The sequence below is a fragment of the Felis catus genome, chromosome B1 (genome assembly GCF_018350175.1).
Source record: "Felis catus isolate Fca126 chromosome B1, F.catus_Fca126_mat1.0, whole genome shotgun sequence".
NCBI classification, from domain to species: Eukaryota; Metazoa; Chordata; class Mammalia; order Carnivora; family Felidae; genus Felis; species Felis catus.
Genome location: NC_058371.1, coordinates 136,029,009 through 136,044,592, shown reverse-complemented (window position 1 = coordinate 136,044,592; position 15,584 = coordinate 136,029,009). Strand labels below are relative to the sequence as shown.

At 38.7% G+C, this 15,584-nt stretch overlaps 1 long non-coding RNA gene and 1 pseudogene across 7 annotated transcripts in view; both read right to left on the bottom strand.

The window, feature by feature from the left end:
- Positions 1–15,584, bottom strand: part of LOC109499079 — a 283,874-nt gene that overhangs the window by 149,656 nt on the left and 118,634 nt on the right. For all 7 annotated transcript variants that reach the window (XR_006596974.1, XR_006596972.1, XR_006596969.1 and 4 more), the window contains one exon: positions 8,769–8,859. This is a non-coding gene — a long non-coding RNA (uncharacterized LOC109499079). The remainder of the gene's footprint in view (positions 1–8,768; positions 8,860–15,584) is intronic.
- Positions 195–3,211, bottom strand: LOC123385022 (annotated as a pseudogene).

The window sequence follows — 15,584 nt, the reverse complement described above, 5'->3', positions numbered from 1 at the left end:
GGTCACGATCTCGCGGTCCGTGAGTTCGAGCCCCGCGTCAGGCTCTGGGCTGATGGCTCAGAGCCTAGAGCCTGTTTCCGATTCTGTGTCTCCCTCTCTCTCTCTGCCCCTCCCCCGTTCATGCTCTGTCTCTCTCTGTCTCAAAAATAAATAAACGTTGAAAAAAAAAAAACCTGGACAGAGGCTTCTAAGCTTTTCATCTTCTAGAAACAGCTTCACAAATCATTTAGAAAATCAACGTAGAGGTAATAATAATAAACCCCATTTCCCATCCATTCTTGAAGCCAATCTTTCTTGAGAATTGATCAAACAGTGCCTGCTGTTGAAGATTGCAATTAGGCCTGACCCCATACTTAAGTTTTGATTCTGGATCAGTTTTCTGGCTTGGGCTAGTCAGGAGTTACTTCCTTCAGAATTATCAGTGAATTTAAATGAGCATGCATTAACATTATCTTCTCTTTCAGCTCTGCAACAATTTCTGGTAGAAAGTTGTGAATATCTATCTCAGATTCATTTACTGTGACTTTTGTTTTTAAGAGCACATCATTTTGTCACTGAGACAGCAGCCAGGGCAGCATGGGTAGAATACAAATGGAAACCAATTGGAGTCCCACAGGTAATACAGAATACAAGGTTGTGCTCCCTTTGAACCAACCCTCAATGCCAACTAGGAAGGGAGCTTCCCATACCATGTCATTTGTGACTCTATAGAAAACTACAGATCCAAGGGACTGTAACAGGTCCCAGGAGAGGTGCAGAATCAGCGAGCACAGCATAGCACACCATGTGCATTGGAACACAGTGCACTTCTCGGGCTGCAGGATGACAGCCATGGGGCAGGATCCTGGCTCCTCTGCCTCCAGGCCCGCAGGGTCAAGCAGCAAGGACCCATTCACCATCTGTGTGTCCCACTCCATAGAAACTGTATAAAACAGTTGCCTTCTTAGCACCATCGCAAAAGGCACCCCACAGCAGCTTTGCTTGATGTGAGTGAGGCTGCCAATCTTCCTGCAGCCCACGCCTATGTTTTGAACACCTAGGTGTGTTTCTTTTTTAATTTTCATAGATTCCTACCCTCCCAAAATTTCTTTCAGTTATCCATTTCTAATTTAGTACCACTGCATTAGAAAACATACTTTGTATAATTTTTATTTGTCAATTGTGCTTTGATGAAGCTGGGAAAAAATTTATAGGAAGGCATGACAATAATGACTCATCAAATAAAAAACATCAATAAAGAGATAGAAATTACTTTAAAAGCTCAGTCATTTATCCTGCTTTTGCTTTTTCTGGGGTTTCCCATTCTCCCCTGTGCATTTTCTAGGCCTCACGTTGAGGTAGGGGGCATTAGATAACTAGGTCCTCTCTAGTCTCTCTTGGGAATGTGCATAGCCTTTTACAAGCATACACCCTTCAAAACCACCTAGGCTATGTGAGAGTTTAAGGCTCACTATGGCTACCTTATTTACCTAGATCTCCCTGCTGAATTTCTTTCTAGTATGCATGTCTATTGCTTACCCCACCTCAATGACAACACCAAGCTAGCTCTGAAGCTGGAATTTTCTGTTTGCCACTGAGATTGCTACTGCTTACAATGCCTCAGGGCATGTACCTGCTCCAAATCAAGTCAGCCTCTTCAAGTAGTTCTTACCCCTTACCCTACCCTGGTACAACTTCTATACCAATAGAGCTGAAGAGCTAAAACCCCACCGTTATTTAAGATTTTGTTGTTTTTCTTGAATAAATGTTTCTAAGTTTCTAGAGTCCTTAATAAATTGTTGTTTTTTGAAAGTTTCTTCCATTTCTATCATTGATTTTTGAGAAAGGGACTTAGCTAGCCCCATATTCTGCTATTCCAAAAGTTCCTTTCCAATACCTACCATTTTTATCTTTATCTAACACCAAGTCCTTTAATGTCACTTCCTAAGACTGAATTAAATTCCTCTTCAAAGTCTTGACTTAGGACCCTGTGTTGTTTCAAAAGATTTTTCACATTAACCACAAGTAGCTCTCTGTTTATTAATATGGCTACCTCACCAGACTATAAGCTCACAGAGGACAGTGTGTGTCTCTTCTGTTCACTGCTTTACCTCAGCAGCTAGCATAGCATTTGACACATGGTAGACATTCCATGAAAATAATGGATTTACTTAGATTAATGAAATGAAATTTAAATCCATAGACTCATTTATGGACAGTAGCTATCGTAATTCTGATATGGAGTCAGAACTGAGGTCATTTGATGGTATCTAGGCATAATCTTTGACTCATACCATTTATCCAAAATATTGATGTATGTCAATGAATGTTGATGAGGGGGAGAAATATGTTATTCAAAACTTGGAAGCTCAAAAACATTATAATACATGGTATTTTCCAGTGGGAGGGTCACATGGATGATCGGCCACATGGCAAGAAAACCTGTAGTTACTACCACTTGAAATGTAGTGGTGAAATATAGTAACATTGACTTTTGGGGGCATTAACTATCAAGACACCTCTGAATAAGAGTATCAAGATACAGTACTGATAAATTTCAACACACACAAAAACACCGCCCTAAATTGTGTAAATATCTAATGCAGCATACCTCATAATGGTGGCAATAAAACCCGTCAAAGATTTTTAGCCTCACATTTAGTTTTTAGCTAAGGAAGCAAAAACAGATGCCAGTGCTATGCTTATTTTAGAGTCTCTCAAAGACATGCTTCTGTTTATTATCAGAAAGAGACTAGGTCAGTGGCAGGAAAGGACAGAACTTTCTCAGTTACTATGTGGCTGTATACAGGGAGGGCTCAGTGAATGCTGTTTGAACATTTATTGAACACTTTAAATTTTATGCAATCGGTTTTCAAACTATGCTCCATGGATTGCCACAGAAGTGCCTCAAAGAATGTAGCTAAGGACAGGGGAGAAGAAGTGAATAGGTTTCTGACCCCTTCTGTCTTTAACTTTCTCATGACACATGAAAAGATGCTCAACATCACTAATCATCAGGGAAATGCTAATCAAAACCACACTGAGGTATCACCTCACACCTGTCAGAATGCCTAGAATCAAAAGACAAGAAATAACAAGTGTTTGGCAAGAATATGGAAAAAAAGGAACCCTCTAGTACTAGTGGTAGAAATGAAAATGGGTTCAGCCACTGTAGAAAACAGTATGAAGATTCCTCAAAAAATAAAAAATAGAAGTACCATATGATCCAGTTTTTCCACCACTAGGCATTTATCCTAAGAAAATGAAAATACTAATTCAAAAAGATATATGCACTCCTATACTTATTGCAGCATTATTTACAATAACCAAGATATGGAAGCAATCTAAGTGTTTGCTGATGAATGAAAATGTATCGTGTGTGTGTGTGTATGTGTGTGTGTGCATGCGCGTGCGTGTGTATAATGGAACATTCCTCAGCCATAAAAATGAATGAGATCTTGCTATTTGTGACAACATGAATGAACCTAGAGTACATTATGCCAAGTGAAGTAAGGCAGAGAAAGACAAACAACATATGATTTCACTTATACGTGGAATCTAAAAAAACAAAACAAGTGAATAAACAAACAAAAAGCAACAGACTGATACAGAGCACATAATTACAGAGCACAAACTGATGGTTGCCAGAGGGAAAGGGGGTGGGTGGATGGGCAAAATGGGTGAAAGGGAGTGGGAGATCCAGGCTTCCAGTTATGGGATGAATAAGTCACGGGGATAGAAGCTACAGCACAGGGAATATAATCGGTGGTACTGTAATAGCAATGTATGGTGACAGATGGTAGCCACACTTATGGTAAGCACGGCATAATATATAAATTTGTCGAATCACTGTTGTAAAGTTGAATCTAAGGTAATTTTGTGTGTCAACTATACTTCAATAAAAATAAATAAGTATACAAAATAATTTTATCACTGGATTACTGTGATTACTAAATAAAATGTGTATTTGAAAATACTTTACTAACTGTGAAATACTTATAAAGTTGGATAGTATATATAATTGCTGCTCTTGTGAAAACTGTGGCCAAAGGATGATACCAGCACAAGGGGGCACATTTACTCGTATACACATCTCAATCTCTTTGCTATTTATACTTATAGTTTTCTCTACAAAATTATTTTTTCTTTTGGAGGAATTCATAGAATCCAGTGAATTTGGTCCATTATTGGTACAGAGATGAGTTATCTCACATCCTACATCTCCTGGCTCCCTACTAAGACAGTGCCTACAGGGACAGAGTTCCATAGCCTACCATGCTATCACAAAACAATGTCCCTCAGGACAAAATAGAAAGAGTTGTAGTTTTTTAAAATTAAAATATCATAATTCTACTCTGTCTTTCATGCTGCAGTGACACAAGTTAAGGAGGAGCAATGCTTGTTTAAATCTGATTTTATCTCATAGTCCAGTGCCTTAAGAGAAGAAAAAGCACCCCCTTTATTCTGATAATAAAGAATGTTCTCTTAATTTCCTATTGTTGTGTATAAGATTTAGTGCTTACTCCTTAATTTCAGTGTCAGAATGTGAGCTGTAATTAATTTTCATAAAATGGAAAGCAATAAAGTCAGATATTGCTGGCTATAGAGGCTGAGATTGTATAATTTACAATTAGGGGTGGGGGGGGGAACAGCCTACACATTAAATGAGTAATAACTCATCTTGGCTTCAGCTTCAGGATTATGAAAGTGGTCAACAAAGCTGCTCAAACAAAACCCCAAATCTATGTGGTGTTTGGAACCTTCTCAAGAAAGTCTATCAAACTTGATGTCACCTCTCCCTATGCCAACGTTTGGATTGTTTTTATTATCATTAATTAACAATAATAATATGCAGGGACTTAAATTACCACCTAATGAATCACCTAAAACCTTTCCTAGGCATTATTTGCAACAAACTATAGATAATAGACCATAATTCTATATCAACCATAAAAAAAGTCAGCTGCCTACTCATTATAAATGCATGTTCCCTTCATCTTACCATCAGAATTTCCACAGAGAAGGAATGTTTGAAATTGAGAAATAATTGTATGGTGGTTATTTATAAGTGTTAAGCTATATACTAAAATAAAGGATGCTACATATAAAACTATATATATGTAAAACTTTTCCATATTTAAAAGAAAGTATATTCATGTTGGAGGAAATAAAATGGGCACACTATTCTATCCTCTGTCTTGTTTGATTCAGGACATACTTTCTAGGGAATGACTATGGACATGGTCATTAAAAGAGCAGAGGGAAGTAGTGATTGCTCAGTTAAACAGAAATTTATTCCAGAAAATATTAGTACAAACTTTACAGTTCACAAAGATCTTTCACACACTTCATCTCAGTGTAATCTTTCAGTAGCCCTAAGGGGAGGTCAGAGTGAACTCTGATGTTCTGTGTTACAAGGAGAACACTGAGAAGTGAAGTTGCCTGTCCAAGTTCACGCCATCAGTAAACAACAAAACCAAAAACTGAATATAGGTTTAGGACTCTCTAAATTCAGTCCTAGAAACAACATAGACAATAACAGCTAATAAGACCAAGAGAGAGTTCATGATTTGGTGTAGACCATATCTCACAGAACTGGCCTCAAGTGCGTTTACAAATATAAAGAGAAAGAAGATGGTCTCCAGGCATTAAAAGAGGAATAAGCACTGCAACCTCAGGCATCATTTGAAAATAAAAGGGAAACAAATGATGATGATGATGATGATGATGATGATGATGATGATGGTAGTATGATGGGAAATTAGGGAAAGGAACAATAACTGAGTTGCACTCATTCCAACCTATTAGATTTCACACCACAGCCAGCAGACAGGTTAATGCATAAATGACACAGAAACTATATGGATCTTAGCTTTAGGTGTAATTAATTATCTACATTATGTTTACCCATAGAAAGGAATACAAATTGGACATGTTCAGTCCCCTATGGATCCTACTGCGGGAACTGGAAAGTAGGTGACTGGTCAACTGGTGGTTACCATGAAAGTGAACAAAGGGCTCCACCTTGGAGCAGTGAAAGATACAAAATAATAAGTGATTATTTGTATATGCACATAAAAAATTAGTGTATATATATGAGAAAAAACCTAGGAGAAAATTAAATCACAGTATTAATTTCAAATCTCCTGAGAGGTGGTTTTACAGGAAATAGTCATTTTTTTAACCTTATAGATCTATATTACTTGATTTGTAATGAAGAGTTATTACTTTCATAAAAAAATAATAAACATGAAGATTACATTTTGTAAGAACCTGAGTTGCAGTCTAACTTTCCATGAAATGTATTAGCTAACTTGAGAACATCGCTCAGATTAGGTGTTAATGTAAGCCTACACTCTAGTCTCAGCCTTACCTAAAACTTTCTCCAGGAGGCCTTCCCTGACCTACACCACACACACCACTCCTCTAAATGGCCGTTCCTGTACACACTTCCTCCTAGCCCTCTGTCTTCTTCCTTCATAGCCCTTATCACGGCTTATAGCTACATATGCATGTGTAAGGTTACCGGCAAACTACACTTAAACCCAGGCAAGAGGGATTCTGTCGTAGGCCCCTTGCTTTAGAGAACCACACATATCACAGATATCAAAATGAACACAATTTTTTTTTAGTCTCCAAAAAAGAGGGTTGAGAGTTCAGTCTACTTTTGAGTGAATTATGGAAGGATGTCCTGAGCAAGCTGCACCATGCCCGGTCGAGAACAAAGGAACCTGCGTCGATTGAGGAAGAAGAAAATCTCAGCCTCTGCTCTGGGAAATAGATAGTAGAAGTCCCCTTTGTTTGAAGTTGTTGCCCCAGAACACCCAAAGCAGACAGAGTTTCCCAGAAGACTGCACTCCATCTCTCTCCTCTACAACTGCCTAAAAGGGGATGAGAAAGTGACTCATGAGACCTCCCAGCCCAGTTCCCAGCATCTGGACAATGTCTGTTCCTATGTCAGTGTCTGATTCAGTCCACCAACTGGGACACAGCCCACCTTCTTTCTTGCCCTTTGCCAGACGCTTCTTGTTGCCACTCAGGGTCACAAGTAGCAGGACTGACTTGGAAGAGAGCAAGCCTCCTTTAGCCTCCATGTTGCAAGGAAACTCCCCAGGGTGTGAGCTTTGAGGTTCCAGAAGAAAACATGAACTGGACAAATGTCAGAGCTCATCACTATTAAGTATTTAAATATTTGATACATGGCATCCATTTGTCCTTTTGCCCCAGGCCTCACAAGTGTCAGATGCATACCTGATTATTAGTGTAATTACTAACTTCCTTCCTAATGGGTATGCCCCATAAAATATAAGAATAAAAGATCATATTTATTTTATTTAAAATCCTAGTACAGGGTCTAGCATATGTTAGACACACAACAAATGCTTGTAAATGAACAAATAGCTAAAAACAAAATGTTGGTACACAATATAGCCGTGTGCCTTGCCCTAAAAGCACTTGTGATATGTTAATATCTATATAAAAATGTTTGAAAGCAAGTAGAATACAGTGGACATTAAACCTATCATTGGAACTGATAATTCCTGTATTCTAGATCAGGGGTGACATTTATTATATGTTCTGATCAGCACCTACTACCTTTTAGGCTCTTAATAATTGAGAAATGAACATTTCAACTCTGCCAGCAGCCAAGTTCAGGTAAGTCACTTTCTTATGTGTTGCTCTCTACCAAAGGGCAAATGAATGCCTCAGAGAGTTCAGCAGGCTCTCTGATGAACTTCCTTCTCATAAGTTTGAAAATAATTCCATGTTTCATGTGTTGGATACAAGAAAGGACAAAAACATTAGTGACACATGGTAAGGGAAAAACATATGTCTACTGATGGAAACACATGTCTACTGATGAAAGGAAACATGTTAAGGGCAGCTAAACTTATGCTTAATCCTCAATTCATTTCTTAAGCCTTTGAAAGAAACTCTTAAGCAACATAATAACAAATACTGCCAGAACACCAGCAACCCTTGAGTAAAACAGAGAAATGGAGCAATGTTAGGAACAGTCTGATTCAAACTAACTTAACTATTTTATACTGTTTTATGGTTTACAAAGCTTTCATACCATTGACTCAGTTGAGATCACACATACTGTGAGGTAATGCACTGTCCTGTTTAATGATAAGAAAACTTAATTGGACTTTAACAAGAATGTTGGTTGACCCCTAATATCTGTCCCATCTTTTCTCCTTCCCTTGATTTGTCCACACATCCACTCACCTCCATATTGCCTTAGATATTGGGAAAAGCTGGCTCCACCCTCAGTCTAAGGGCTAGTTCTGATTAACCAAGCCCACTATGGTTAGCCCATTCTCTTTGTCAATGGCTGACTTAGGCACAGTCATGTGATGCAACTCTAGTCAATGAGTATGAGGATAAGTCTGACAAACTTTCCTCTTTCTTGGAAACAGACAAAGTATGGGAGACTCTTTTGTACCCATTTGACTGGGATGTGACGGACTGCCGTGGCCATCTTACAAAGAGGTGAATGACCCAAACCTGATACCTCCAGTTCTAGTCTTTCCCCTATACTTCAGACAGTACATCCACCTGCCTGTTTGATAATTCCATTTGCATATTTAATTGGTACCTCAAAGTTGGCCTATTCAAATTAGGTCTTCACCATCTCAGTAAGTGTCACCACCATTCATCCAGATGCTCACACTGGCAAATCTAAATCTATTCCTGCCAATTCTCACTCTAAAACATAGCCCACATCTGTCCATTTCTATGCATTTCCACTGTTATCATCCTCAACCAGGTCCATAGTCTTTTACCTGCATTACTGCAACTCCTGCTTCTGCTGATTTCCCTCCTTCTGCTCTGGTCCTCTTCAGAATCTCGTCTCCATGCACCAGCCAGAGCCAACTTTGAAAAAAGTATATTAGGTCATATCACTCCCTGCTGAAAACCCTCATTTGACTTCTATTCACATTCAGAATAAAATCCAAATTCCTTAGTACTTCCAGTGTGGCTCTATAATAACGCAACCCCCATTACTTCTATAAATTCATCTCCTATCTTCTATCCTTGTCCAGTTACTAGAACACACCAAGTTGATTCCTGCTTGGATCCTTTGCATCCACTCCTTGCTCTGCTTGGTACACCCTCTCACCAGATCTTTGTAGAGGCAGCTTCATCTTGACAGGTTTCAATTAAAGTCTCATATTTTCAAAAGGGTCTATCAATCTGAAGTAGCTCCCATATGCACAAGCTCCATCACATCCCTCAGGTGTATTTTCTTCAGAGCCCTATTATTATCTCACTCATTGATTATGTGTTTATTATCTGTCTTTCCCCACAATAATACAAACTCCATGAAAACTGTAACATTTTCTGTCTTATCAGCTTTACCAGGGCTGAGAACACTGGCTAATGCAAAGTTGGCACTCAATAAATATTTGTTAAATCAATGAATGAATGCCTGTCACTTTGCTGAATGCTAGAAATATTAGAATAAATGTACGTTACCCCTTCTGTGAACTATCTGCTCAATAATTAATTCTAGAATTTTGGTAGATATATTGGGCTCAGAAGTTACGTAAGGAAGTAGGATATCTACCCAACAAGGAACACTTGCATTAAATTATTGTGTGGATAAAAAGTTACCTCATTATTTTAATACACTGAAATTTGAGGGCTTTATATTAGAGCCAATACCTACGCTGATTAATACAGACAAGTGTGTGGCTTTTACAGTAGTTGATGTACCCTGAGTAAGAGAGAAGAGGAAGTAAAGAGAAAGTAAAAAGGTATGAGGAAAGAGCTTGAGGGAAGAGGAAATGTCAAGGCTTCAGAACAGGGGTGGTCATTGACTAGAGAGAAACAAAAAAATAGCATGACTGTCTAAAAGTGATGAGGCTTCTGCATTAACAGATGCAGAAATTTTGCCTTGAGAGAGTTTACGATATATGCATACTTATTTATCAGGTCTGTTTATCTAGACTTCTCCACAAATAGAGATTAATATTGCATAAGCATTTTTTTGCAACCATACAAACTTGTCTTTTCCACTGTCAGGCCAAATCTATCTCGATCTTATAGTTAATCAATATATCTTTCTTGAAAATTAAGTATGTAGATTTTTTTTCTACTATGCCTGGACAATATCATTTGATGCTTTCAAGTTCTACATTCCAATCTAAAGAAAAGGTTTTGAATCTACCCAACGTATTGGCTAGCTCACCCAACTTTGTGAGTATTCACAAACTTGCTAAATTTCCATACTGCCATTTAATATGGTGATTAAAATATTAATTGATGCCATTGCCATAAAAAAAATCTCTCTCTACTGAAGAGGTCTCTTTATCACTTTCCATAAATGTTTTTGTCCTGAGCTGAAGCCGGTCGCTTAACTGACTGAGCCACCCAGGCACCCCCTGAATGTTTTTGTTTTGACTAGAAGTAAACCCACCTGACAATATTCTCATGCATCCCACATTTCTCTTCCATTTCCACAACAGTATCACAGAAACTATTAAATACTTTACTGAATACAGGATATATGATGCCAGAACAGCTTTTCCCCAAGTTTGTTCCATGTAACATTAATACTGGTCAAATAATTTTGGGGGGAGGAAACATTGCCTGAGCCATAAAGTACATTATCCTAAACTGTAGTGGCTCTACATTCTTTTTTTAGAAAAAAAATCTTACAACAAAGGACCTCATCAATTTTTCAACTATAATTGACCATGGAACTCTTTGTTTTTATTCACACAAAACCTGTTGCTTTCCCATAGAGTTGCTATAAATTTGAAGGCAATATAGATAAAACTGCAGGTGGATTGAATATTGGATATGGGCAGAGTCAAAAACCCCGAAGTTTTGAACCTGAGAAACTATCATATATTGAGATGTGTAATGCTGAAGAAGTAGTCCAGAAAAGATAAAGTGGAAAACTTGAGTTCTATGCTGGATATGCTAAATTTGAGACACCTGTTAGATATCCAAGTAGAAACCTGAATTAAGGGTCAGTTTTCTGTTACATCCTCTACCACTTAAGTGACTAAATTATTAGCAAAATAAGTCCAGTTTTACACACATACTTCACTTTTATGGAATGAGTCATTCATCCTTACTCTATTTTGTCTTTGTGTCAGGAAAGCATGATCTGTGTCACCTATATGACCAAGCAGTTTATAGTAACTTCCAACAACAATAGTAATTCTCTTTATCTCTTTCTTTTCTCACACAGATGTTCTTTCATCTTGAGGTTTGTGGAATTCCATACCTTTCCATTCAATTACAGACTTCCTTACTAGTTACCTACTGCCGTATATAACAAACTACCAAAAGCTTAGTGACTTCAATAACATCCTTGATGATGGTGGTGGTGTCACTGTCATTACTGTTAAAGTGTTTTTTTTAGTATCTCACAATTTCATGGGTCAGGAATTCAGGACTCAGCTGGAAGCTGACAGAGGTTACTCAGCGGTACTCAGCTGGCAGAGGAGCTGAACTAGATAACTTCACGTGCATGTCTAGTACCTTAGTGGGGATAGCTGGAAGGCTGGTCACTGCTGGGGCACCTATGTGAGTCCTCTCCAATATGGCTGTCTCAGGGTAGTAAGACTTTTTACATGGCCCAGCCTAGGCCTAGTAGCTGTGATAGTATTATCTCCTACATATTCTGTTGATCAAAGCAGTTGCATAACTGACCCAAATTCAAAGAGAGGAAGGCAAAGATCTCAACTCAAAATGAGAAAAATCTCAAAGAACTTGTGGACATCTTTAATTAGCCACACATTATCATTATGGCTAAGAACTCCTGCTCTAAAACCAGGATTCCAATCCTGACTCTCCCGACCACTTGCTAGCTGCATGACAAGACTAGTTATTTAACCTTTCTCTGTCTTGGTTTCCTTGTCTGTAAAATGGGTTAATAAATGTATTCATTCAACAAATATGTATTGAGCATGTAGTATGCAGCAGATGGCTGAAAGCAAAAAAGAGAATAAGCTGGTCTATGCTTTCAAGTAGCATACAGTCGACTAATGGAAGGAAAGATGTATATTCATTTTCTTTCAACAAATATTTAATAAATACTTACAAAGCACCAACAGAAGCATCTGTGTAAATCCCTGCCATGTAACAGAATGGAGTTAAGATTGTAAAGATCAAGTTTTTTTCTCAAGCTGGACCTTAATTGAATGGAACCTTAAAATCATCTATTTCCAAATTTTGGTTCGTAACCCAGAGACTTGACCTGAGCATTCTTCTTTGAACTGACGTTTACACAAGAACACTAGTTTCCTTTCTGGGTCCCCCTCATCTTCATACTGGTTAAGAACTATACAACCACAGCCCAACAAACACTTAACAAAGATAGCAGGAGACTCCATTTCTGCGTTTTTTTTAATGTAAATCTAAAATAACTTTTAATTCTGGTGGAATTACTTTTATACTGAATATGAATGTCAGATGAGATACAGGAACCACGGAGAGGTCACTGATTGAAGATCTTCATGGGAATGACAAGTACTACCTGAAACCTCTCATTTCTACTAAAAACCCCTTTATGAATGCAGAGTCAGGCTGGTGCTTGATGATAGGGCCAACCTTGAGGATTTCAGCATTAGTTTAATTTTGGCATTTCAATAGTAACCACTAATAACCCTTACTCTACCTCTTAACATGCAGTCTTTAAAATAATAAACAAAGTAAAATAGACTTCGATGTCATTGCTTTATTGATGGAGTTAGTAAAAGCACACATTGTCAACACTCTGAAATAATTCTGCGAAACTCTTAGACATAGATAACTGGAACTGGAATATAGTTATTGAAAGTTATTGATGTTTTTTGTCTCCCATCATCCAAGGTTCATATATCTGACAAGGTACATAAAGATTTAATTACTTTGTCCTGAAACCCATACAACAATGTATGTTAACTAACTTGACTTTAAATAAATAATTTCTAAAAAAGATTTGATCACTTTGTATTTCACCACAAGACCCTCCTAAGACTTATTTCTTAAATAAAATCTTGCCAAGATTTTATATACTTTGTTTTCAAATAGTAGATATCCAACATATAAGTTTTACTCAAATAAATACATTCTTATGTATTTGCAGAACTAAGCAACAGGACAAAATGGTTAGGAATATGGCTTTGAAGTCAGACAGGACTGCGCTTAAATCCAAGCAGTGCCACTTCTTAAAAGACTACGGTTTCTTAAACTCGCTAAGCTCAGACTCCATGTATAAAATGGGAATAATATGAGCAGAAACCACATAGAGTAGCTAGGGGAATTTAATAATAATTTAAAGCACTCAGCACAGTCCTTTTATATTGTATGTTTCCAATACATGACAGTTGTAATTTTGTCATCATCATTGTTATTTAGGGATGGCATTAAAAGATGCACAGAATAGTGCACCAAATGTCCCAGTATTCTTGTCCCCTTTGGTACCCCAACTCCCTTCAAACTTAGACATGCTGTTTTGTGAGAGCTAAACCACTGCAAAGACATGAAAAAATGATTCATTGGGACAGACTATCAAAATACCTTGGGACAGGGTTCTGTCCTGTGACTCTTCAACCCAGCTCTTTGTACATAGGAGATGCTCACTAAATGTTTTTGATAACAGCGATAATGAGATACTTGATTTTCATGTCAAAAACATTCAGCATATTTTAAAGCTATTAACAGCAAGCTGATAACTTTATGCAAAAAGAAGCTAATCCTTTTAAAAATTCTTATAAAATAAAATGAATTTCATGAGATTGCACAGAAACAAAGTATTAAACTCTATTATTAACATGTAATGAGAAGTTTTCTGTCTTTTACAATTTCCAATGACTATTCTCTCGATCTTTTCAAAGTGCTCTTTGTCTCATGAATGGCCAAGCCCTGCCTTATGGAGGACTGCGACCAGAGTCGCTTTGAGTTATAAGCTTCCAACCCTGGTGAATCATGTCTCGGAGTGAGGCAAATACCAGCCCACATGATAATGCCTTTGTTACATTAGGAATAAAGTGGTTGAAAATGGTGAATAAACTACTGATTCATGAGAATTAGCTGGTAGTAAGGGGTAAGGAGATGGGTGGGCATTGTGTTCCCGTCTCATACAATCCATGTCTCACAAATCAAAGGGAATAATATCCCTGCCACCCACCCAACCCAGATCCTTCATTCGCCTTGAACACGTCCTCCTCACAATATAATTAAGGCTGAAAACCAAACCCCAGATTCCTCACACAGATATTCCTTTGGCTTCTATTACATGCACTCTCTGTAATGAGGGGAAATCTTCTGAACTTTTCCTCTTTACAAGCACAACTCTCTCTCTCTCTCTCTCTCTCTCTCTCTCTCTCTCTCTCTCACACACACACACACACACACACACACACACTTTTCTTCTGCAAGAGTTAGCTCATCTCTGAAAAAGTACATTCACCTTCTTGAAAATCTCTGGAAGAGCAAGGCCAATGAGCTATAAGAGAAGGTCTGCAGACTCCCCAGCCATAGCCCCAGTGTATCCATCTCAAACTCTGCAACCCAGTCCACAGAGCCCAACACTACTGGAAGCCAACACAAAAACTTCTAGTGCAGTGATGGAGTCTAAATGGTTCTCAAGTCTGCTGGATAATGCAAAGCCTCTCTAGCACAGTAAAATTTCAGAGAGCCCACTTGATGAAAATAAGATTACATCCCACTTTTAAATGCACTTAATTGCCTTTATGTGTTTAAAGTGTTTGGAAATATGATATTTGGTTTGAGAATGCAGGCTGTGTGGTATTCCCATCCCTCCTCATCCTTCACTTGATGGACAGCTCTTCAACAAGTTTTTTGGCCCCAGGGCTGGTGAGAGAGAGGTGAGAGAGCAACGGGGGGGGGGGGGGGGGGGGGGGGGGGGGGGGGGGGGGGGGGGAGGGGAGAGGGAGAGAGGGCTGGCACTTCAGGAGGCAACTTCCAGTCCGCTTCCTTTCTTCAGCATTTCACAAACCATTATAAGAAGCGCAGTCCTCCCCAATAAAACCAGTCGCCTCTGACATCTTGGCTGCTCTGTATTAAACTGGCACCAAGGCACTTAACCTGCTGGATCGCCTTTCTCCAGACACCTGCCCAGCAGCAGACTAAACAAACAGGGATTCTCCACTGCGCAAAAGTTGGCTTCTTTCACTGGGTCTCCCATCTGTTAAAAAGCCATTGTCTGAGAAAGTGTTCAGCTAGCTGGGGAGCGGGAGCGATTGCATACTGAACTGCCCCCTTTTCCCCATAAAAAGTCCTCGTTAGCATTTTCTTTTCTCCCTGGTTTTCATTGCCTGATTTATTCATTGGTTTCACCTCTTCTCCCCTCCCCCTTGGTTCGGGAGGAGAGCCTCCTTGTCTTCGGTTTCTCAGGGGTCATGTCTTTTCAGTCACCAGGACAATACCCGCTGCTGGCATCTGCTTCCAGATCCAATCAGCCATATTGTGAACACATCCTGCCAGAGAATTGTTCCTCCTTTTGCTCGGCTTTGTTGCCAATTTCATGCCATGTATTGCTCCATGTTTTGTGCTTCATGAAGCTGTCACGGGCATAAAAGTGGTCTGACCAGGGTCGTAGTAAAAGGGGTGGGAATGAAACATCCACCAAAATGTTG